This window comes from Asterias amurensis, chromosome 2 (genome assembly GCF_032118995.1).
Source record: "Asterias amurensis chromosome 2, ASM3211899v1".
In the NCBI taxonomy this organism is placed as follows: Eukaryota; Metazoa; Echinodermata; class Asteroidea; order Forcipulatida; family Asteriidae; genus Asterias; species Asterias amurensis.
Window position 1 is genome coordinate 21812880 of NC_092649.1, and position 23777 is coordinate 21836656.

Here is a 23777-nt window from a genome sequence, read left to right on the forward strand (position 1 = left end):
GTTGGTAATCGATGTTATCTGCAGACAACACTGGTTCACAATGACCATTGGTCCATGTACAAAAAGCGTAATTTTAACATTACTAAAGAATGATCCACACAGATTTATCTTGGCCCTAAATTGTGTTTTTTCCTGCTTTTTTAAAAAACAACATTTCTTTTACTCCACAAATATACGAACAACCGTTTACAAACTATAGATTGCATTTTATTGGGACCATATGCGTTTTGTATGTGTAAATGTAAAAAGAGGTAGCTTCAAGATGATATACAAGTAGGGGGTATGAGAGCACAATGGCACAGTTTGTGTTATCACCAAACCACATTTTAAAAACAAAATTCTTATTGAAAAACAGAGGGGTTTGATCTTAAAAGAACAAAAGCAACACTCCAGTCAGCAACAAGTTGTTGTGGAAAGTCAAATACTGTCCTACTACATGGAAGAGCACACTTATGGGGGCATCAGTTCATACTGTTGTAAATCTGTTCTGATGGCTGTTATCCTTGCTCTTCACAAAAATCTGTTAAAAATCCAGGTCAGTTAAATCTATGTTCAAAAACTTTATTTGCAGATATGGTTGATCATCATTATTTGTGTCAAGGTCGGTTCTGCACTCAAGCTTGCAAACAGAACATTAGACTCAGGTCAGTGCATTGTATCAATGAGAATGGGTGGTTTTATCGTTTACGCGTAATTTACACAATGTGGTTAAATGGACCATGCAGTCGCCACAGAAAACATAATATCAAAGATATCATGAGAGGCGTTGTTTGGAGATGATGGAATCTTCTTTTGTGTGTATGTTGGTGAAGAGAGCGACTCTATGCACGTCAGAACCCCTAAAGAACGTGCCCATGAAGACACAACTATTTTACTTGCCAAATCTGTAGGTAATAATGGAGTTCTCTTTGATGCCAGGATGTCAATGGAATATCATGTTGCACAACTAAGTAAGAACCTTGGCTTTTACCTACAAATATTGCGACATTCTTTTGTTTTGCCTTTGAACTTGAGTAGGTTTACTGTTAGGGTTTGTTTTGTTGATGAGGTAGAGCTTAGGTGATGACACTGCTTGGCTTGTTGGTTGTTCCTTGGTAGTTTGGCCTTTCTGAGTGATTGCAGGATCTGGATACGGACTGTAGTTAAGAGTTAGGTTTAGGGTTAGGGGTTGTGTTTAGGTTGTTTTTGACTGTGATCATGTCCACCTCTGGTTACGACCTCAAGGTAACTGAGATTCTGTCGACCAACACTTACAAACGTTTACCAATAGGCCCCATTTTTGGCATCGGCGCAAGATTACCAACCATTCTCCAGTTTCTCCATCAGTCTCAAGCCATCGACACACCTACTTACCGTCATCTCAGCCCTCTGCATCCTCCTGACCTTGCTTCCTGTTCAATGCAAGTCACACAATCCCGATATTCCCCTCTGCCCATCGTGCCAGAGGTTTACCAACATACAATGCAGCAGACATCTCACCAAAATCAGTCACCCACTAGTCTGCCTCGCACAGCACCATGTCACCAACTCAAGCAAGTTAGTCACCACCATAAAATGACATTCACGTCAATCAATTTGACATTCTTTAATTGACAATACCATGTGGGGAGAAGGCATGATATTGACATGCAATCATGATGGCTTCTCAGAAATGTAATTAGGCTTTGTTGTAGTTTGTGTGGGTCAAGTACAATTTCCTTGGAGCTCCTTGTATACGTGTTTTACTGATCAAGAATGGTCTTCAAGAATTAAAAAGAAAGTTCCATTTTGATAGTACAAAATTAATTTCTATATTTTGTTCATAATATTATTTTTGAAATTTGTGTGCATTCTAAGTTTAATGTCCTTTTGATCATTACGAGTACGAAATTGCCATTGATGACTTCATGGTTCTGAGAAGAGGATAATTGCAAAATACTTAAGGGAGAATTGAGGAGAAATTGTAGATTTTTGATAGAATGTATGAACCAACGGCGAGTACATTATAATGATGAATGTTTACTTCGGAGTCTATTCTCTGACTTAAACTCCCCAAAGCCATCGATTATGAAGTAATAATAGTAATAATAACAGTAAATATTTGTTATAGAGCGCCTTACCAAAGTTACAAAGGGCTGTACAGTGACTACGAATATACACAAATTATAATGACTTAGCGTAGTATAAAAGTAAATGAATAGATTCAAGGAATTTGTTTTTTTCAATAATAAATGTATATTTGTAAAGTTTACTCATATTTTCATATAGTCAATAGCAAGTTTCTATCTCATCATTTATGCAGTGTCTGATCGTATAAGAGAACAATATATGGCCCAAGGGAGTCTACCAGATCAGTTCAAATATTTTACTGAGAAATTACTTCTTGATCAAAAACTATGTACTTCGGAGGGAGCCGTTTCTCACAATGTTTTAAACTTTTAACAGCTCTCTATGCTCGTTACCAAGTAAGTTAATTTATGCTCACAGTTATTTTGAGTAATAACCAATAGTGCCAAGCAACACCACTCCTCAGTTCTTTCTCTATTTCATGAAACCTCATGTGTCTAACACTCTAGCCTACTCTGATGAAATCTATATAAGCCCTGTAGCTCTCTCTATTTAGCGACTCTTGTACTCTTAGTTAGTCCTGTACTTGTTGTACTTGACCCCTCAGTCAGCGTTGCGGGTAAATCTGTCACAAACTAACAGCAATTCAAGTAGTTTGGCTGTAACATCCACTCTTGAAGCTACTCCTTTTCCAACATCTGTCGATGTCTTTGGCTTTCTTTATCCACCTTTGGTCAGCTAAATCATATCTAGGGAACAAATGCCTGAAACCCACAACCAAGCTGATCTAGCGGAACAAATGCCTGAAACTCACAACCAAGCTGAGGTTATTTACAATGTCCCTTCTTATCCTACTCTACACTACACTACAGCCAAGGACAAACACAGACTTCAGCTTTCAAGCTCAGGTCTAAACAAGGCATTCTTTGCTTCAGTCGTTGCATAAATGGGTCGACTTGTCCTGTACTTGTTCTGGACTTAGCCCACCACCCGCCTTATTCAGAGTTGGAGGTTATTATTTCGTTAACTGACAGAAGTTCAGGTACCTTGAGTGTAACATCCTCTCATCAGGCTACTCCTCTTTCAACATGTAATGACATCTTGGGCTTGCGATATCCACTTTCAGTCAGCTAAATCGTATCTAGGATTTTTAACTTTGCATGGCGGAAATACGATATAGAAAGATTTCTAAATCATATCTAATGAAACAAATGCCTGAAACTCCCAACCAAGCTGAGGGTATAAATGAGATGTGTTCGCCTCGTATTGCTATGGATCAAAAACAAACACGGGCTCCAGCCTTCAACCTAAGGTTTCAACTAGGCTTCCATGGCTCCATTCTTTGGATAAACAACTTACTGTTTGCTTATTGATGATGAGTCCTTTACATCGACTTCATGTTCTCCTTCTTCTGGTTAGACACCTTTGTTCTGAAACCTGGTTATGGTCATGGTATGGTCATGGTATGGTAAGGGGATAAGGCTAGGATTAGTTTTAGGGAAAGGGTAACAGTTAGGGCCTAGGGTTAGGGATTAGGATTGGGTTCGATTAGGTTAGAATACAGTAGGGGTGTCAGAACATTGTTGTCTAACCAGAAAACTCAACTTGTGCTAACTGATGGAAAAGGGGACATAACATAGGTCTTGAATTGATTGCGAGCATGATGCTGACTTACCGCTTCTCTCCAGAAATGAGATTAAGGATTGTCAACATATCTGTCGATGGAAACGACACATGCTTCAACGATTCATGATTGTTCATGGACTTGCATTTATCTTAACGAACCACTCCCCTTGCAGGCCAGGTAACGCAGCCAGGTTTATATTGTTCGGCATGCTCAACACCAACATTTTCAATGTAAGCAAATTGGAGACGTTTGTTCATCATTAAGGACCTACATGGTCATTGCTAAGGAAACAGCAAGCAACACAATTTTCTATCACACTTTGTGATGATCCTCAAGGGCCTTGAGGGCCTTGTCACATGGATCATGTCCTCATACACAGTATCACTCGGATCGCATGACAGTCAAGTGAGAGATTCCTACAAAACAGGACATGGAATACTGATTTACTAAAATTTAATGTGGCACTTGACCACATTGTCAAGCATCTGGACTTAGCAAAACAGCTGCATTTGGGCAGTACCCAGTTCCCACTACATTACATAGCTACAATGATTCAAGGGTATATAAAATCAGTTGGGTAAATTTGTCTTAGCTCTTACCCCAAATCAAAAACCCTGAACAATCCACGAAAATTTAGTTTCTTTGTCTATTTCAAAAAACCTCTGTTTCATTCATGTATCTCTAGCCTTTTATCTAAGGATATCTGTCTGTCCTAAGTAGCTTTCTCTATTGAACCACTAATTGTCCTAACTTGTATAGTTATCTTTGTTACCAATAGAAGCAACAACACTCCTAATTTCGTTCCTCTTTTCATGAAACTTCCTTCCTGTATCTAACACTCCACCCTACTCTCTGATGATATCTGTCTGTCCTCAGTGTAGCTTAAACCTCTGTTTCATTCCTGCATCCAATACTCTAGTATACTCCTTAATAATATCCTTCTAACAACACCCCTTTTTTGTTTCTTTGTAACTTTTCTTTGGCCTTTTTCTTTTGTCTAAAGTTGCATCTGGTTGAAACAAAAAGCTACGTTTTTAGTTATTTGGCTTAGGTTTACTAAGTTTTTTTAAATTAAAAGCACTTGACTTTTGGTCCTTGTCAAGGACCAGTATTCTTACTTGGTGTATCCTAAAACATGCATAATAAATCTGCGAACATTTGGACTTAATTGGTAATTGAACTTGCAAGGGAATAACAAAAGAAAAAACACCCTTTTTTGACGCATTTTTTATGCTTTAAGTTGTTAACAAAGGCTTCAGGCCTGAAGTCTTTTGTTACTGCAATGAACTATACTACTTAGCACTCTCCATGGTTTTTGACCAAGTAAGTTTCTTTGCTCACAATTTGTCTTAGTAATATCCAACACTGTCCAGTTTGTTTAAGTTAAGGCCCCACAAAAATTTGTTTTAAGGTAATAAGGGGACCATCCGTGTTTGTCTAAAGTTGTCTTATTCCTCCTTAAAGACAGTGGACACTATTGGTAATTGTCAAAGACTAAAATAACAAACATTTGAAAATTTGAGCTCAATCAGTCGTCGAAGTTGCGAGATAATAACGAAAAAAAAAACACCCTTGTCACACGAAGTTGTGTGCTTTCTGATGCTTGATTTCGAGACCTCAAATTCTAAACTTGAGGTAATCAAATTTGTGGAAAATTACTTCTTTCTCAATAACTACGTCACTTCAGAGGGAGCTGTTTCTCACAATGTTTATACAATCAACCTCTCCCCATTACTCGTAATCAAGAAAGGTTTTATGATGATAATTATTTTGAGTAATTAACAATAGTGTCCACTGCCTTTAAAACTTGTTTAGTTCAATATTTAAGTTGGCTTTCTGAATAAACTCCAGCAAAATGACACTGGACACTTTTTGTATTTGTTAAAGACCAGTCTTTTCACTTGGTGTATCTCAAAGTATGAACAAAATAACAAACCTGTGAAAATTTGAACTCAATTGGTCGTCAAAGTTGCGAAATATATGGAAGAAAAATCAACCTTGTCACACGAAATAGGGGCTTTTAGATGTCGGGACCTCCAAATCTAGTTTTGAGGTCTCAAAATAAAATTTGTGCAAAAATTACTTCTTTCTCAAAAATTAGGTTTCTTTAGATGGAGCCGTTTTTTCATACTGTGTTACTCCACTGCTAGTTACCAAGAAAGTTTTATTGCTTACAATTATTTTGAGTAATTACCAAGAGTGTCCACTGCTTTTAAGGGGAACTCTGTATAGTTCAAATTAAGTTATGAATTCCTAAAATTAAATAATTCTCATAACAAATTTGTTCAAGGTATCTACCAATTGCATCAATGCCATGTGGCTACTAGTGATTACCACGTTCACCATTTTGGGTGTAAAATTCCGCTTGTGCTTTAAGAACTTTGGAGTGCTTTACCTGAAAACTCATTTATTTAACTCCAGCTTGTAACTTGTCTTAGATTATTCCTTGAATACTTTGTATACTTCATGTACTCCTTATTTTACTTATCAAGTAAGAAAACCACAAGGGAATCTGACTTCGATTCTAACTAGATTTTAAGTAGATTTTAAATAATTCAGATTTGACTGAACAAAGAAAAACTGACTAGACCAGGACTTGAATGTTGAATTTTCTTTGTTCAAACCCCATTACTTTGATTTTACTTGCAGGTAATTGTTAAACAAACTTGCTGAAAACTTATTTATTTAGCTCCAGCTTATAACATGTTCAGATTATTAATATATACTTGTCCATGTATTCTATATTTCTCTCTGTTACTTTGTTATTTGTGTGTGCTGCGCCTTGGAATAGGCATTTTACACTAGATAGATAGCATTATAAATGCATTATTATTATTGTTGTTTTTATAATGACTAACGCCACAAATGGCAATACTTAAAGGCACTGGACACCTTCGATAATTGTTCAAGACCAGTCTTCTCACTTGGTGTATCTCAACGTATTATGCATATATAATAAAAAAAACTTTGCAACTGTGAACTAAATCGGTCGTAGAATAATGAAAGAAAAAAAGACACCCTGGCGCACAAATTTTGTGCGTTCAGATGCTTGAGTTTGAGACCTTAGATTAGGTCTCAAGTTCAATTTAAATATTTTCGTGAGAAATTACTTCTTCCTCAAAAGCAACATACTTAATGGTGAGCCGTTTCTCACAATGTTTTATACTATCAACAGCTCTCCATTGCTTATCACCAAGTAAGTTTATGCTTAAAATTATTTAGAGTAACTACCATTAGTGTCCTGTGCCTTTAGTATAAAACAGTGTTAGAAACAGCTCCCTCTGATGAGACATAGTTTTCGAAAAAAAGAAGTTATTTTCCCATGTTTGATATTTAGACCTTAAATTAAGAACTTGAGGTCTCAAAATCAAGCATCTGAAAGCACACAGCTTCGTGCACACTTGTTTTTTGTTTTTGTTTTTTAATATCTCGCAACTTCAACAACCTATTGAGATTGAGATCAAATTTTCACAGGTTTGATATTTTAAGCACATGTTGAGATACACCAACTGTGAAGGCTAGTTTTTGACAATTACCATTAGTGTCACAGTGTCTTTAAACATTAACTCTAAAGGGAACAGACTGGGCCATTTTTTCTTTGCTCAATTCCCAATGTTTTATTTTACTTGTAGGAATTGTTGAGACTACACGTATGACAGTCTAAGATGTACGGGAAGATTTGCCGGAAGATGTGCAGGGAGGCAGCCCAGCAGTAGGGCCTCTTGCAAGAGACCCGTGCCCATAAAGTACGATTGAAACTTTACTGTAGTGAAATCTTTGCCATTGTCCTAGAACATACGAGGTCAGTTGCAGTAAAATTGTTGTTTTTTATCGATAAATAAATAAGCTAAACTCCAGTACTGCTGACAAATATGTTTTACTGAACTCCTGTGTTTAAGCTTTGCGTCCAGAATCAAAAACATATCAATAGAAACCACAAGGGAAAACCCAAAAATTAGAATTATGTTGTCACCAAAACGAGCCCCTTGATGTGTGATTTTGAAATATCCTATATTGCATATCTAAATTAATCCTGTGAGTGACCCATTCTATGTTGAAGACTATGCAGAGCGCACTTTAAAACGATGCATCAAGATAGAGCTACTGGTTCCCTCTCAATGTTTTTGAAGCTTGCAGTATGCTAATTGCTTCCAGTTTGGGATCATTATAAAAAAACAAACTGAGCTATCAAGTCATATTTTAGCGGTTACCCTTTTGTTTGGCCAGGGGGTGTCAGTCACAGCCATACAGCTGCTGTGTAGCCAGGTTGTGATCTTTTGCTACACCGCTGTTAATGGTTGTATGGCTTCTGACTTTCACCCAAAACAAAAATATTTTTTAAAAAGGGACACTGCCAACATAGGGCTAGATGACACAGTTGGTAGAGCTCCAGCTCGTTGATCTGGAGGTCTTTGGTTTGAGTCCCACTCTTTGTCACTTTTGTTTTTCAACCCCAAATCATTTTCTTCACAGGTCTGTAAGAGGCATATGACCAGACAAGCAAGCACAAAAGAAAATAAGATCCGCATGAAAAACCTCTTCAGTTGTTCATATTCTGCTAAGATGTTACCTAACAAGAAGGGACGCTCAGGTAATACTGCTAAGAATTATCATGACAACAAATCATTGTGTGAAAGATACATGTAAAACCAACATTGCAAGGGAGAGCAGTGTAGACAGACTCATGAGCAGGCCTAGAATTTCATGTTTGAACATGTTGAAAGGACAAAGAAAAGAGCACTTCCATTTGAAAATCTTAAAGTCAAAGGGAGTCTTTTGAAGGGCACAAAAGCCAAGACATGGAGCAACAGAGGCCATAGTCTTTGTAACCAGCATGTTTCTCCAGACCTACATGAGTGCAGATAAAACGGGACTTGTGTATGCTATATTATATAACACCACATCAGTACAACAATGTCAAATCTGCATGTAGATCTTACATGTCCCTTTAACTTTTGGAGGAAGGGGGACACAATATCAATGACCCCCCCCCCACATGTTTTCGACCAGTGCTCAACTAGATGAACACTGTGTCCCGCTGCCGGCATCAATCCTTGGTGAAACGGATGACACCACCTTTCTGAAGGGTGGGGACAAATTATCAAATGCTTACTCATGATCATTGGCCTCGTTAAACTTCATGTACATCCATTACTGTGGTTGATATATGACCTGCTGCCTCCCATGTTCATTACAGAAAAAGATACAATTCACATGTAGCCCTTTTAAAGGAACTTTACGTTATTTGCAGATGCCCAAAATCATCTTCTTGCAAATCATGGGTTGTTTGGTGAGAAATCAAGCAGTACTTTAGTTGTGTCTAAACGCAAAGTTGGATCTGCACTCAAGCTTGCAAGAAGAAGAATGGAATCAGGTCAGTGTAGAATGCATCCAGAAATGGATCCCATTGTATCAATAAATATTAATTCTGTTATTCTACGCAAAGGTACTCTTTAGTTAACAATCACAGTGCCGACTATTGCTTAGGTAAAAATCAGTAATGATTGTTGTAAAACTACCACTCCTTTGTTATTACAATAAGGGTTAAAATTTGGAAGTGGTTCTGTAGAACTCAAGCAGCATCAACTTTTAAGGCAATTTAGTATGAACTGCCTTGTGTAATTGTTCACGTATAATCCACATGATGTTTTTTCGAGGACCATGCAATACTACATATAAAAATGTAACCAAAATCTTCAGGAATCCACACTTTTTTGATGTATCTTTTTTTACTATTATTATTTAATATACAATGGCTTTTGTGGAAATAGTTTAGGTCAGAGAAAAGACTCTGAATTATAGATGCATTTTAAACTACAGATGTACTTGCCTTCAGCTGGTACATTCTATCAACAATTAGTAATTTATACACATTCTCATCCATTTTCCTTACAGTAGTTGCAAAATGTTATGCTGCTCGGAACTATAAGGTCATTAAAGGCTTTCGTTTTTCTAATAGTCAAAAGATCATTCTTTGAAAAAATGCATACAAAATTTGAAAACGTAAATACAAATCAACAAATGAATATTTTACTTTGAATAGAAAGGTTTTTTTTGCCTAACAATTTTGAAGAACACTCTTGATCAACAAACACATTTACTAGGATTCAAACGTACTGGCTGAAATTGGTGATGCGATGCTGTTTGAGACAGTACGTGGGTGTGCTGATAGCTTGAGACTGAAGTAGACACTGTAGCTTGTTGTTGATCTTGCATTCATTGGCCAGGATAGGGTTCCTTGGTAGGCGTTTGTAGGTGTCAGTTGACAGCATTTTAGTCACCTTGTGGTCATACTTTGTGGTAGCTATGACCACAGTGGTGTTACTTTTTTCGACTGGCATGAAGTGGATTGATTGGTCTTGAGGTAGGGCTTAGATGGCAGCATTCTACTGCTGGCTTTGGTTGGTCTTGGTAGACGGCATTCTTGAGGACAGAACTTAAGCCACTTCGTGGTCATACTTTGTGGTAGATATGGCAACAGTGGTGTAACCCTTTTCGGCTGGCATGAAGTGGATGAATTGGTCTTGAGGTAGGGCTTAGCTAGACATTCCTGAGCTTACTTTAGTTGGTTCCTGGTAGTTTTTGAGGGTTCTTGAAGGTGAGCAGGGTCTGGATACGGACTTAGGGTTAAGGGTTAGGGTTGAGTTAGGATTAGGGTCTGTAGTTTAGGTCGAATGTGGTCAACACAACTGACTTGACCAAGGAAACTGAAATTCTGTCGGCCAACACTTAACATACTCTTACCAAGAAACTCCATCCTGGCCACCGAACAAGAGATCAGCAACAAGCTTTGAACAAGACATCCCTCTTCTCATTTCTTGCTTATCTTTATCAATTTTCTGATTGAGGGACTAGTTCTATGATATACAATTTTCTAGTAGGTTTCATTATATAGTCTTCATTGCACACACTTAAATAAAATACCTCAGTAATTTTTTTTACATTTTATTGGTAGTAATTGCATTGTCCATTCTTAAAACATGACATGAACTAACTTTAACTGAAAAACTTAGGGCATTCATCTTGAGTGGTCTTTTCACAGGACATGGGAAAATACACAGGAGAGTACAGAGTATTAACACACATCGATGTCAGGGTGAAACCAAAACTATCATTCTTTATCCTGAATGAAAGTTTAACATCTTTTAAAATAGGAATGGTAGTTTGACAGCATTCCTTATTGAATTTTACCAAAGCAACAGTTGTCAACACAGTGTTCAGAACTATATGCAGTCTTCATTGCAAGTTGTATGGGTCTCATAAAAATGCTTGCATATTTTTGAGCTCCTGGTAAATGAGGTTTATTGGGATTTGAATTTGGCAAAGAGAAACCTTTGTTTCAAAGTAAAACATTAATTTGGTGATTTTCATCAATTTACTTTTTCAAATTTGTTTGCTTTTTTCACTTTTTGATTCTTTGATTACTAGAAATATGAAATTTCCATTAATGACCTTATAGTTCTGAGCAGAAGATAATTGTGCAAATCTGTAGTTTATGTATCTACACTTCAGAGCATTCTCTGACCTAAACTATTTCCACAAAAAGTTAAAGGATATGAAACAAGTTAGTTGATTTTGATTTCCCAATAATGAGTGTAGACTCCTGAGATTACCCATGCATGCATATTTTCAGTAATTTTACGAAGGGCTGAAAAATCCTGGCAGCCAAAAGTTTATGTTTTGAGAAAACCGCGCATTAAGTTAACTTATTTTTTAAATAACTAGCTGGAGACTATTGGTGGTTTAATTTTACACTGACAGCTATTAGTTCATATTATTGTTGACATTAACATTCCAAAGTAACTTTTATTCCGTTGTTGTTGATTTGTTTGTTGAAAGACAATACAGAGTTTGTATGAAAAAAACATGTCCAAGATCACAGATTTATATCAAAATTTCAAGAAAAAAATCCCTTGAAATATTTCTGTCTGAAGTGTCATATTTGTTTATATAAAACTAATTTCCTGTTTTCAGTTTGTTGCTCAGTAAGCGTTTCATTTTTAAAATTGATGTCATGAAAAATGTGTCATTGGTGTCGCACTATTTTCATGTGACCCAGAAGGTCAATCGCTCTCAAATGAATACTGTTTTTTTTATGTAGATGATTGATTACATAAAGTGCCTACACTGCCAGTAACTGTTTTGTAAGCAAAACCAATTCTGTAATGTTCCTGTAAACATAACTTTAAAGGCAGTGGAAACTATTCGTAATTACTCAAAATAATTATCAGCTTAAAACTTAACTTGGTAACGAGTAATGGGGAGAGGTTTATAGTTTAAAACATTGTGAAAAATGGCTCCCTCTGAAGTGCTATAGTTTTTAGAGAAAAGTAATTTTCCACGAATTTGATGTGAGACCTCAGATTTAGAATTCATGGTCCCAAAATCAACCTTCTAAATGCACACAAATTCATGTGGCAAGACGTTTTTTCTTTCATTATGATCTTGCAACTTCGAGATACACAAAGTGAGTGAATGGTCTTTTACAATTACCAATAGTGTCCACTGTCTTTAAAGGAACACGTTGCCTTGAATCGGTCGAGTTGGTCTTTGAAAAGCGTTTGTAACCGTTTGTTATAAAATGCATATGGGTAGAAAGATGTTGTAAAAGTAGAATACAATGATCCACACAAACATGCCTCGAAATTGCGTGGTTTTCCTTTTACCTCGTCGACTAACACGTCGGCCATTTATGGGGGTCAAAATTTTGACTCCCATAAATGGCCGACCATGTTAGTTCGCACAGTAGAAGGAAAACCACGCAATTTCGAGGCAAACTTGTGTGGATCATTGTATTCTACTTTTAAAACATCCTTCCAACCATATGCATTTTATAAAAAACGGTTACAAACGCTTTTATTATGACCAACTCGTCCGATCCAAGGCAACGTGTTCCTTTAACAGATTGTATTCATGTAGTGTGATAAATTGGTTGTTAGTGGGCTAATTGTTAAGCTGACTGCTTGTGTGAAAGCTTTCACAGTGTACATGTATTAGACCATGGTCCCTCTGTAATTTTCCTGAAATATAAAGAGAGTGTATCAATGGGTGAATAAAGGCACTGGACACTTTTGATGATTAGGCCCTACTCAACACAATTATTAATATAACAACTTACTCGTGCTATGGAGAACTGTTGATAGTGAAACAATTTGCGAGACACATATTTTTTTAGAAAGAGGTAATTTCTCATTCAAATAGTCAAATACTTCAGCTGAGAAGCCTTTGTTATGCATCTGCAGCTGGAGAGCGTTTGATGGTGGAAAACATTAGGAGAAACTGCTCCACTATTCTCTTGCAATTGAAATGACGAAAATTGAGTCCAAATTTTCCTAGGTTTGTTATCTATCTGTTTATCTATCAATCTATCTTTGAACCTGTTGATCAATGGAACGGAACAGCAAGCTGCAGCGCTTTTTCTCTATAGGTTACAAATACATGTAGTTTAAAACTGACGTTGGCTTTAACTTCCGTGTTTATACTAGAAGTTAAGGTCAAATAGGGTCACACTCTGTGTTCCTTTTGCTATCCGCTTTTTTGGTGACATAATCATCATGGAAGGGGGATGGTATCAGTCTACTTTAGTTCAATGGTCAATGTCATCTGTGGATCCTAATTGCTAAAGTGTTGGAGGAACTGATGATCAAGTGTTGTCTGACAAAACTGACATTAATGTCAAACTTTAGTTGCTGATGTGAGGCCAGACTAATGTATGGAGGATCTTGGTTAGATGTCTGGCCGTGTGGTAGGTTGTTGAACCCCTGTGTACCACTATGTCCTGGAGGGGAACATCAGAATTGTGTGTCTTGAACTAACTGAGGAAACGAGGGCAGGGGACTCAGAGAAATGCAAAGGTCTTAAAATTACGCTTAGTTGGCGTGCGAATGGTTTGAAAAAAATAGAGAGACCAGAGCTGCTATGTGATCTTGCATTCAATATCAGGGATGGGGTTTCTTGTAGGTGTCTGTCCATGACACAAATCTAACCCAGTCATCCTAAACCCTCATCCTAACCCTAATCCTATATAGTTCTACCAGGGATTTCTATAACACTAATCCTATAACCCTAACCACTCACTCATAACCACACTTACAGACACCCACAACTAGGCCTACGACCAACCCTTATAGACACTAACCTCCACCTAGACACTAACTGATAATTACAGATACCTACCAGGAAACCCCATTCCAGATGTTGAAAGCAAGATCAGATACCAGTTTGGGTCTCAGCCTATAGTGGTCCATGCGGCGCAATGTGGCAGCTTTCGCTATTGCTCTCCTCCAAATATCTTTGTTTTCTCTGTTTTCCTACTTAATTGGTTGCCTGCATGTTAACTTCAAGGTATTTGAATCTGGATTCAAACCGGACAGTTGTGCCATCCCTTGTGTGGACAGGCGGGTCAAATCCTGACAAATTGTCCAGTGCCAATCCCAAGGACATTGTGCATACTGCTCTGACAAATTCTGCAGTGCCAATCCCAAGGACATTGTGCATACTACTCTTGTCAAAAAACTAGGTGAACATTTTCAACTTTGAAAACTCATCCATGGCAGACAAAGGTGCCTAAAGAAACATGTCAAGGAAGGCAAAAAACGCTTGACCTGACGACGATGATGAATAACTCTGCCAAGAAACTGCCTGCATGTTGCTCTGATATCGATATTGCTCATATTGTATTGTCTTCATTTATCTGTGAAATGGAGCAAATTAGTCTCTAAAACGCTGTGTCCTGGATATTACTCTTGATACCTACATAAATATTATGCACAATTTCAATCCGCTCATGGACGTCAACAAACTTATAAGGGACTTTTTTAATAAGTCCTGTTGCTAAGACACGCAACCGAGTCTGATTATATATCATGTTAAAACTAAGGTCATGAAATGATAAGTGTAAAAATTAGCTTAAACTAGTTAATTAACTTTCTTATTTATTTTGACATGAGAACCTTAATTACCAATAGTTAGCTTACAAGGTAGTTGCATGTCAAAGCACTTTTGCAAATAAATAACTATGTTATAAATCTTGCTTTAAGTATGATCCCATAAGACCTTTACTTCCAGCCCAAACCGGAATTGCAAGTTTCGTAATTCAAAAGTTCATTACTCATGAACCAAGCAAAATTCATCTTGAAGTGTGTAGGACCCAGTATTTTGGTGGGTTGTGAAATCAATGCAAGCTCATTCAGATTGTAGTTGTTAAATGCGCGCTAAAAGAAATTTTGTTAATAATTTTATTTATTTAATACTACAAAATCTGCAGATATGTGAGGCCCAAATGGAAGCACAACAATGTTTTGAATAGGTTCACTGCACTCCTTTTCCATCGACTTCTACTTCCCCTTCTCAATCTTTTTTTTACTGGTTTCTATAAATGTTCATAGTCAAATGCCATACTACTGGTCAGCATTCCATTCGTGTACAATCTTCTAAGAGAACAGCGTGCCGACCAAGAGAGGCCATCAGCAAATCTCGACACTGCAGAGTCTGTCGCACATTCAACTACCATCCCTATCAACTCCGGAGAACTTGCAACTTCATAAAATAGTGTCCAGTGCCTTTAAAGTTTTTGTTTGTGGTTTTGTTTAAGATTACAGGTTACTATACCTCATCATATTCCTGATCGAGAGTCAGGTTCTTACAGCTAAATTCATCATCACGTGCCAGGTGTTATTTTTGCTATTAGCTGAGAAAGGTTAATGAATGTTATTTGCCAAGGGCACTAAATTGCATTGAGAAGGTTACTGTAAAATGTGCTAAATACATGTAAAGACATCAGGTGATTTGGGTTAATAAGTTAATTTATCATGTATTGTACTCTTTCTTTGTTTCACTTATTAAAGGCAGTGGACAATATTGGTAATTACTCAAAATAATTAAGTAATATTAAAAAAACTTTCTTGGTTAAGAGTAATGAGGAGAGGTTAATAGTATAAAACATTGTTAGAAACAGCTCCATCTGAAGAGACGTAGTTTTCGGAAAAAAAGTAATTTTCCCGTCATTTGATTTCAAGACCTCAGATTTAGAACTTGAGGTCTCGAAATCAAGCATCTGAAAGCACACAGCTTCGTGTGACAACTTGGTGTTTTTTTCTTTCATTAATATCTCGCAACTTCGATGACCAATTGAGTTCAAATTTTCACAGGTTTGTTATTTTAAGCACATGTTGAGATACACCAGCTGTGAAGGCTAGGTTTTGACAAGTACCAAAAGTGTCACACTGTCTTTAAACAATAAACCTAAAGGGAACAGACTGGGCAAATTTTCCTTTGCTCAATTCCCAATTCTTTATTTTACTTGTAGGAGTTGTTGAGACTATGACACTCTGAGATGTACGAGAAGATTTGCGGACAGGCACCCCAGCAGTAAGGCCTCTTGTAAGAGACCCGAGCCCATAAAGTACGATTGAAACTTTACTGCAGTGAAATCTTTGTCATCGTCCTGCAACATACCAGGTCAGTTGTTGTCAATCTTTTGTTATTTTATCTATAAATTAATTTGCTAAACTCCAGTACTGCTAACAAATAGGTTTTACAGTTACTGAACTCCTGTGTTGAAGCTTTGCGTCCAGAATTCAAACAGTTTCAATTTAATTATTTAGTCGCCAAAACAAACCCCTTGAGGTGTGATTTTGAATGGTCCTATTTGGATATCTAAATTAATCCTGTGAGTGACACATTCTATGTTGAAGAGTATGCAGAGCGCCCTTTATAACGATGCATCAAGATAGAGCTACTGGTTCCCTCTCAATGTTTTTGAAGCTTGCGGTATGCTAATTGCTTGCAGTTTGGGGTCATTATAAAAAAACAACTCAGCTATCAAGCCCTATGTTAGCGGTCACCCTTTTTGTCAACCTCTTTGTTCGGCCGGGGAGTGTCAGTCACAGCCATACAGCTGCAGTTTAGCCAGGCATCACACACTGGGTGAGATATCTTGCTACATGACAGTTATTGGTTGTATGGCTTCTGACTTTCACCCCAAACAAAAATATTTTTAAAAAGAGGAGACTGCCAACATAGGGCTAGATGACGCAGTTGGTAGAGCGCCAGCTCGTTGATCTGGAGTTCTTTGGTTCGAGTCCCAATCTAGTCACTTTTGTTTTTCAACCCCAAATCATTTTCTTCACAGGTCTGTAAGAGGCATATGACCAGACAACCAAGCACAAAAGAAAATAAGATACGCATGAAAAACCTCTTCAGTTGTTCATATTCTGCTAAGATGTTGTCTAGCAACAAGGGACGCTCAGGTAATACTGCTAAGAATTATCATGACAAAAAATCATTGTGTGAAAGATACATGTAAAACCAACATTGAAAGGGAGAGCAGTGTAGACAGACTCATGAGCAGGCCTAGAATTTCATGTTTGAACATGTTGAAAGGACAAAGAAAAGAGCACTTCCATTTGAAAATCTTAAAGTCAAAGGGAGTCTTTTGAAGGGCCATAAGCCAAGACATGGAGCAACAGAGGCCATAGTCTTTGTAACCAGCATGTTTCTCCAGACCTACATGAGTGCAGATAAAACGGGACTTGTGTATGCTATATTATACAGGGTGTCTCAAAAAAAAGGTAATCCTACTTTAAAGGGTTTTTATGGCCAGACTATTATGTTTACCATCAGAAAGCATGGCATCATCTTAAAGCTGAAACCTTGTGCTTTCCAATGATACATTTGGTTACATGCAAGGGTCACGCATCAGCGAGCACCATTGTCTTGAAGTTGTGGTGCATAAATGCAGTTGGTTCACTTTTGAACCCATGTCATTTTGGCCTTCAGACAGAGTGTAAACCTAGGGTTGTCACAAATGGTTCAGCTAATAACAGCAGAGTTGTCAAGAAAAGGTATTAAACCAGAGGTTTGCTGGGATCTCTCTCACACCGCTCAAGAAGCCACTCACAGAAAGTATGTCTTCTTGCAAGATCAGGAAGCAGAAGTTCATGACAGATGTGAGGATGTGGAACAGATGGAAGTGAAGGTCCAGATGAGTGATCCGATCAAAAGTGGTGTGGCTCAGTCCAACACCATTCCGTCTTGCACTTGTCTCCCGTGGGTGGTCAATCAGTTGCTGTCGTAGGATAGCGATGTTTTCCTGAGATCTCGCTGTCCTTGGCCTTCCTGAACTTCCTTTGTTGCGATTGAGGCTGGTTCCTGATGTGCTTCATACTTTCTCACATTGGCCCAGATTGTTTCTTTGCTGGTGGTTATCGATCTGGGAATGCTTCTCCAAATGCATCCTGTGTAGCCTGCAAAAAGTTCTGGTTTCATACCATTTCTTGATCACAAATATTCTCTGTTCTGCCGTAAGCTGAACCATTGTGACAACCTGAGGTTTACACACTGTCTGAAGGCCAGAATGACAAGGGTTTAAAAGTGAACCAACTGCATTTTTGCACCACATTTTCAAGACAATGGTGCTCGCTGATGCATGACCCTGGAATGTAACCAAATGTATCATTGGAAAGCACAAGGTTTCAGCTTTAAGATGATGCCATACTTTCTGCTGGAAAACATAATAGTCTGGCCATAAAAACCCTTTAAAGTAGGATTACCTTTTTTTTGAGACACCCTGTATAACACCACATCAGTACAACAATGTCAAATCTGCATGTAGATCTTACATGTCCCTTCAAATTTTGGAGGAAGGGGGACACAATATCAATGACCCCCCCCCCCCCCCCCACATGTTTTCGACCAGTGCTCAACTAGATGAACACTGTGTCCCGCTGCCGGCATCAATCCTTGGTGAAACGGATGACACCACCTTTCTGAAGGGTGGGGACAAATTATCAAATGCTTACTCATGATCATTGGCCTCGTTAAACTTCATGTACATCCATTAATACTGTGGTTGATATATGACCTGCTGCCTCCCATGTTCATTACAGAAAAAGATACAATTCACATGTAGCCCTTTTAAAGGAACTTTACGTTATTTGCAGATGCCCAAAATCATCTTCTTGCAAATCATGGGTTGTTTGATGAGAAATCAAGCAGTACTTTAGTTGTGTCTAAACGCAAAGTTGGATCTGCACTCAAGCTTGCAAGAAGAAGAATGGAATCAGGTCAGTGTAGAATGCATCCAGAAATGGATCCCATTGTATCAATAAATATTAATTCTGTTATTCTACGCAAAGGTACTCTTTAGTTAACAATCACAGTCCCGACGATTGCTTAGGTAAAAATCAGTAATGATTGTTGTAAAACTACCACTCCTTTGTTATTACAATAAGGGTTAAAACTTGGAAGTGGTTCTGTAGAACTCAAGCAGCATCAACTTTTAAGGCAATTTAGTATGAACTGCCTTGTGTAATTGTTCACGTATAATCCACATGATGTTTTTTCGAGGACCATGCAATACTACATATAAAAATGTAACCAAAATCTTCAGGAATCCACACTTTTTTGATGTATCTTTTTTTACTATTATTATTTAATATACAATGGCTTTTGTGGAAATAGTTTAGGTCAGAGAAAAGACTCTGAATTATAGATGCATTTTAAACTACAGATGTACTTGCCTTCAGCTGGTACATTCTATCAACAATTAGTAATTTATACACATTCTCATCCATTTTCCTTACAGTAGTTGCAAAATGTTATGCTGCTCGGAACTATAAGGTCATTAATGGCTTTCGTTTTTCTAATAATCAAAAGATCATTCTTTGAAAAAATGCATACAAAATTTGAAAACGTAAATACAAATCAACAAATGAATATTTTACTTTGAATAGAAAGGGTTTTTTTGCCTAACAATTTTGAAGAACACTCTTGATCAACAAACACATTTACTAGGATTCAAACGTACTGGCTGAAATTGGTGATGCGATGCTGTTTGAGACAGTACGTGGGTGTGCTGATAGCTTGAGACTGAAGTAGACACTGTAGCTTGTTGTTGATCTTGCATTCATTGGCCAGGATAGGGTTCCTTGGTAGGCGTTTGTAGGTGTCAGTTGACAGCATTTTAGTCACCTTGTGGTCATACTTGGTGGTAGCTATGACCACAGTGGTGTTACTTTTTTCGACTGGCATGAAGTGGATTGATTGGTCTTGAGGTAGGGCTTAGATGGCAGCATTCTACTGCTGGCTTTGGTTGGTCTTGGTAGACGGCATTCTTGAGGACAGAACTTAAGCCACTTCGTGGTCATACTTTGTGGTAGATATGGCAACAGTGGTGTAACCCTTTTCGGCTGGCATGAAGTGGATGAATTGGTCTTGAGGTAGGGCTTAGCTAGACATTCCTGAGCTTACTTTAGTTGGTTCCTGGTAGTTTTTGAGGGTTCTTGAAGGTGAGCAGGGTCTGGATACGGACTTAGGGTTTAGGGTTAGGGTTGAGTTAGGATTAGGGTCTGTGGTTTAGGTCGAATGTGGTCAACACAACTGACTTGACCAAGGAAACTGAAATTCTGTCGGCCAACACTTAACATACTCTTACCAAGAAACTCCATCCTGGCCACCGAACAAGAGATCAGCAACAAGCTTTGAACAAGACATCCCTCTTCTCATTTCTTGCTTATCTTTATCAATTTTCTGATTGAGGGACTAGTTCTATGATATACAATTTTCTAGTAGGTTTCATTATATAGTCTTCATTGCACACACTTAAATAAAATACCTCAATAATTTTTTTTACATTTTATTGGTAGTAATTGCATTGTCCATTCTTAAAACATGACATGAACTAACTGTAACTGAAAAACTTAGGGCATTCATCTTGAGTGGTCTTTTCACAGGACATGGGAAAATACACAGGAGAGTATAGAGTATGAACACACATCGATGTCAGGGTGAAACCAAAACTATCATTCTTTATCCTGAATGAAAGTTTAACATCTTTTTAAATAGGAATGGTAGTTTGACAGCACTCCTTATTGAATTTTACCAAAGCAACAGTTGTCAATACGGTGTTCAGAACTATATGCAGTCTTCATTGCAAGTTGTATGGGTCTCATAAAAATGCTTGCATATTTTTGAGCTCCTGGTAAATGAGGTTTATTGGGATTTGAATTTGGCAAAGAGAAACCTTTGTTTCAAAGTAAAACATTAATTTTGTGATTTTCATCAATTTACTTTTTCAAATTTGTTTGCTTTTTTCACTTTTTGATTCTTTGATTACTAGAAATATGAAATTTCCATTAATGACCTTATAGTTCTGAGCAGAAGATAATTGTGCAAATCTGTAGTTTATGTATCTACACTTCAGAGCATTCTCTGACCTAAAAAAAAAAAAATTTCCACAAAAAGTTAAAGGATATGAAACAAATTAGTTGATTTTGATTTCCCAATAATGAGTGTAGACTCCTGAGATTACCCATGCATGCATATTTTCAGTAATTTTACGAAGGGCTGAAAAATCCTGGCAGCCAAAAGTTTATGTTTGGAGAAAACCGCGCATTAAGTTAACTTATTTTTTAAATAACTAGCTGGAGACTATTGGTGGTTTAATTTTACAGTGACAGCTATTAGTTCATATTATTGTTGACATTAACATTCCAAAGTAACTTTTATTCCGTTGTTGTTGATTTGTTTGTTGAAAGAACATAACAGAGTTTGTATGAAAAAAACATGTCCAAGATCACAGATTTATATCAAAATTTCAAGAAAAAAATCCCTTGAAATATTTATGTCTGAAGTGTCATATTTGTTTATATAAAACTAATTTCCTGTTTTCAGTTTGTTGCTCAGTAAGCAATTCATTTTTAAAATTGATGTCATGACAAATGTGTCATTGGTGTCGCACTATTTTCATGTGACCCAGAAGGTCAATCGCTCTCAAATGAATACTGTTTTTTTTTTATGTAGATGATGAATTACATAAAGTGCCTACACTGCCAGTAACTGTTTTGTAAGCAAAACCAATTCTGTAATGTTCCTGTAAACATAACTTTAAAGGCAGTGGAAACTATTCGTAATTACTCAAAATAATTATCAGCATAAAACTTAACTTGGTAACGAGTAATGGGGAGAGGTTTATAGTTTAAAACATTGTGAAAAATGGCTCCCTCTGAAGTGCCATAGTTTTCAGAGAGAAGTAATTTTCCACGAATTTGATGTGAGACCTCAGATTTAGAATTCATGGTCCCAAAATCAACCTTCTAAATGCACACAAATTCATGTGGCAAGACGTTTTTTCTTTCATTATGATCTTGCAACTTCGAGATACACAAAGTGAGTAGACTGGTCTTTTTCAATTACCAATAGTGTCCACTGTCTTTAACAGATTGTATTCATGTAGTGTGATAAATTAGTTATTAGTGGGCTAATTGTTAAGCTGACTGCTTGTGTGAAAGCTTTCACAGTGTACATGTATTAGACCATGGTCCCTCTGTAATTTTCCTGAAATATAAAGAGAGTGTATCAATGGGTGAATAAAGGCACTGGACACTTTTGATGATTAGGCCCCTACTCAACACAATTATTAATATAACAACTTACTCGTGCTTTGGAGAACTGTTGATAGTGAAACAATTTGCAAGACACATATTTTTTTAGAAAGAGGTAATTTCTCATTCAAATAGTCAAATACTTCAGCTGAGAAGCCTTTGTTATGCATCTGCAGCTGGAGAGCGTTTGATGGTGGAAAACATTAGGAGAAACTGCTCCACTATTCTCTTGCAATTAAAATGACGAAAATTGAGTCCAAATTTTCCCAGGTTTGTTATCTATCTATCTATCTATCTATCTATCTGTCTATCTATATAGTTTATCTATCTGTTTATCTATCAATCTATCTTTGAACCTGTTGATCAATGGAACGGAACAGCAAGCTGCAGCGCTTTTTCTCCTATAGGTTACAAATACATGTAGTTTAAAACTGACGTTGGCTTTAACTTCCGTGTTTATACTAGAAGTTAAGGTCAAATAGGGTCACACTCTGTGTTCCTTTTGCTATCCGCTTTTGTGGTGACATAATCATCATGGAAGGGGGATGGTATCAGTCTACTTTAGTTCAATGGTCAATGTCATCTGTGGATCCTAATTGCTAAAGTGTTGGAGGAACTGATGATCAAGTGTTGTCTGACAAAACTGACATTAATGTCAAACTTTAGTTGCTGATGTGAGGCCAGACTAATGTATGGAGGATCTTGGTTAGATGTCTGGCCGTGTGGTAGGTTGTTGAACCCCTGTGTACCACTATGTCCTGGAGGGGAACATCAGAATTGTGTGTCTTGAACTAACTGAGGAAACGAGGGCAGGGGACTCAGAGAAATGCAAAGGTCTTAAAATTACGCTTAGTTGGCGTGCGAATGGTTTGAAACAAACAGAGAGACCAGAGCTGCTATGTGATCTTGCATTCAATATCAGGGATGGGGTTTCTTGTAGGCGTCTGTCCATGACACAAACCTAACCCAGTCATCCTCAACCCTCATCCTAACCCTAATCCTATATAGTTCTACCTGGGATTTCTAAAACACTAATCCTATAACCCTAACCACTCACTCATAACCACACTTACAGACACCCACACACTAACCTCCACCTAGACACTAACTGATAATTACAGATACCTACCAGGAAACCCCATTCCAGATGTTGAAAGCAAGATCAGATACCAGTTTGGGTCTCAGCCTATAGTGTTCCATGCGGCACAATGTGGCAGCTTTCGCTATTGCTCTCCTCCAAATATCTTTGTTTTCTCTGTTTTCCTACTTAATTGGTTGCCTGCATGTTAACTTCAAGGTATTTGAATCTGGATTCAAACTGGAGAGTGGTGCCATCCCTTGTGTGGACAGGCGGGTCAAATCCTGACAAATTGTCCAGTGCCAATCCAAAGGACATTGTGCATACTGCTCTGACAAATTCTGCAGTGCCAATCCCAAGGACATTGTGCATACTACTCTGACAAATTCTGCAGTGCCAATCCCAAGGACATTGTGCATACTACTCTTGTCAAAAAACTAAGTGAACATTTTCAACTTTGAAAACTCATCCATGGCAGACAAAGGTGCCTAAAGAAACATGTCAAGGAAGGCAAAAAACGCTTGACCTGACGACGATGATGAATAACTGTGCCAAGAAACTGCCTGCATGTTGCTCTGATATCGATATTGCTCATATTGTATTGTCTTCATTTATCTGTGAAATGGAGCAAATTAGTCTCTAA

The 23777-nt window shown here is 37.5% G+C and overlaps 1 long non-coding RNA gene across 2 annotated transcripts in view; it reads left to right on the top strand.

The window, feature by feature from the left end:
• The first annotated feature begins 601 nt into the window (after nt 1–601).
• Nucleotides 602–23777, top strand: part of LOC139933958 (uncharacterized) — a 28586-nt gene continuing 5410 nt past the window's right edge. Inside the window, exons 1-7 of one of the 2 annotated variants that reach the window (XR_011785661.1) lie at nt 602–644; nt 7306–7475; nt 8147–8264; nt 8925–9047; nt 15981–16132; nt 16806–16923; nt 18616–18738. This is a non-coding gene — a long non-coding RNA (uncharacterized lncRNA). The remainder of the gene's footprint in view (nt 645–7305; nt 7476–8146; nt 8265–8924; nt 9048–15980; nt 16133–16805; nt 16924–18615; nt 18739–23777) is intronic. The other variant, XR_011785662.1, reaches the window with a different exon arrangement.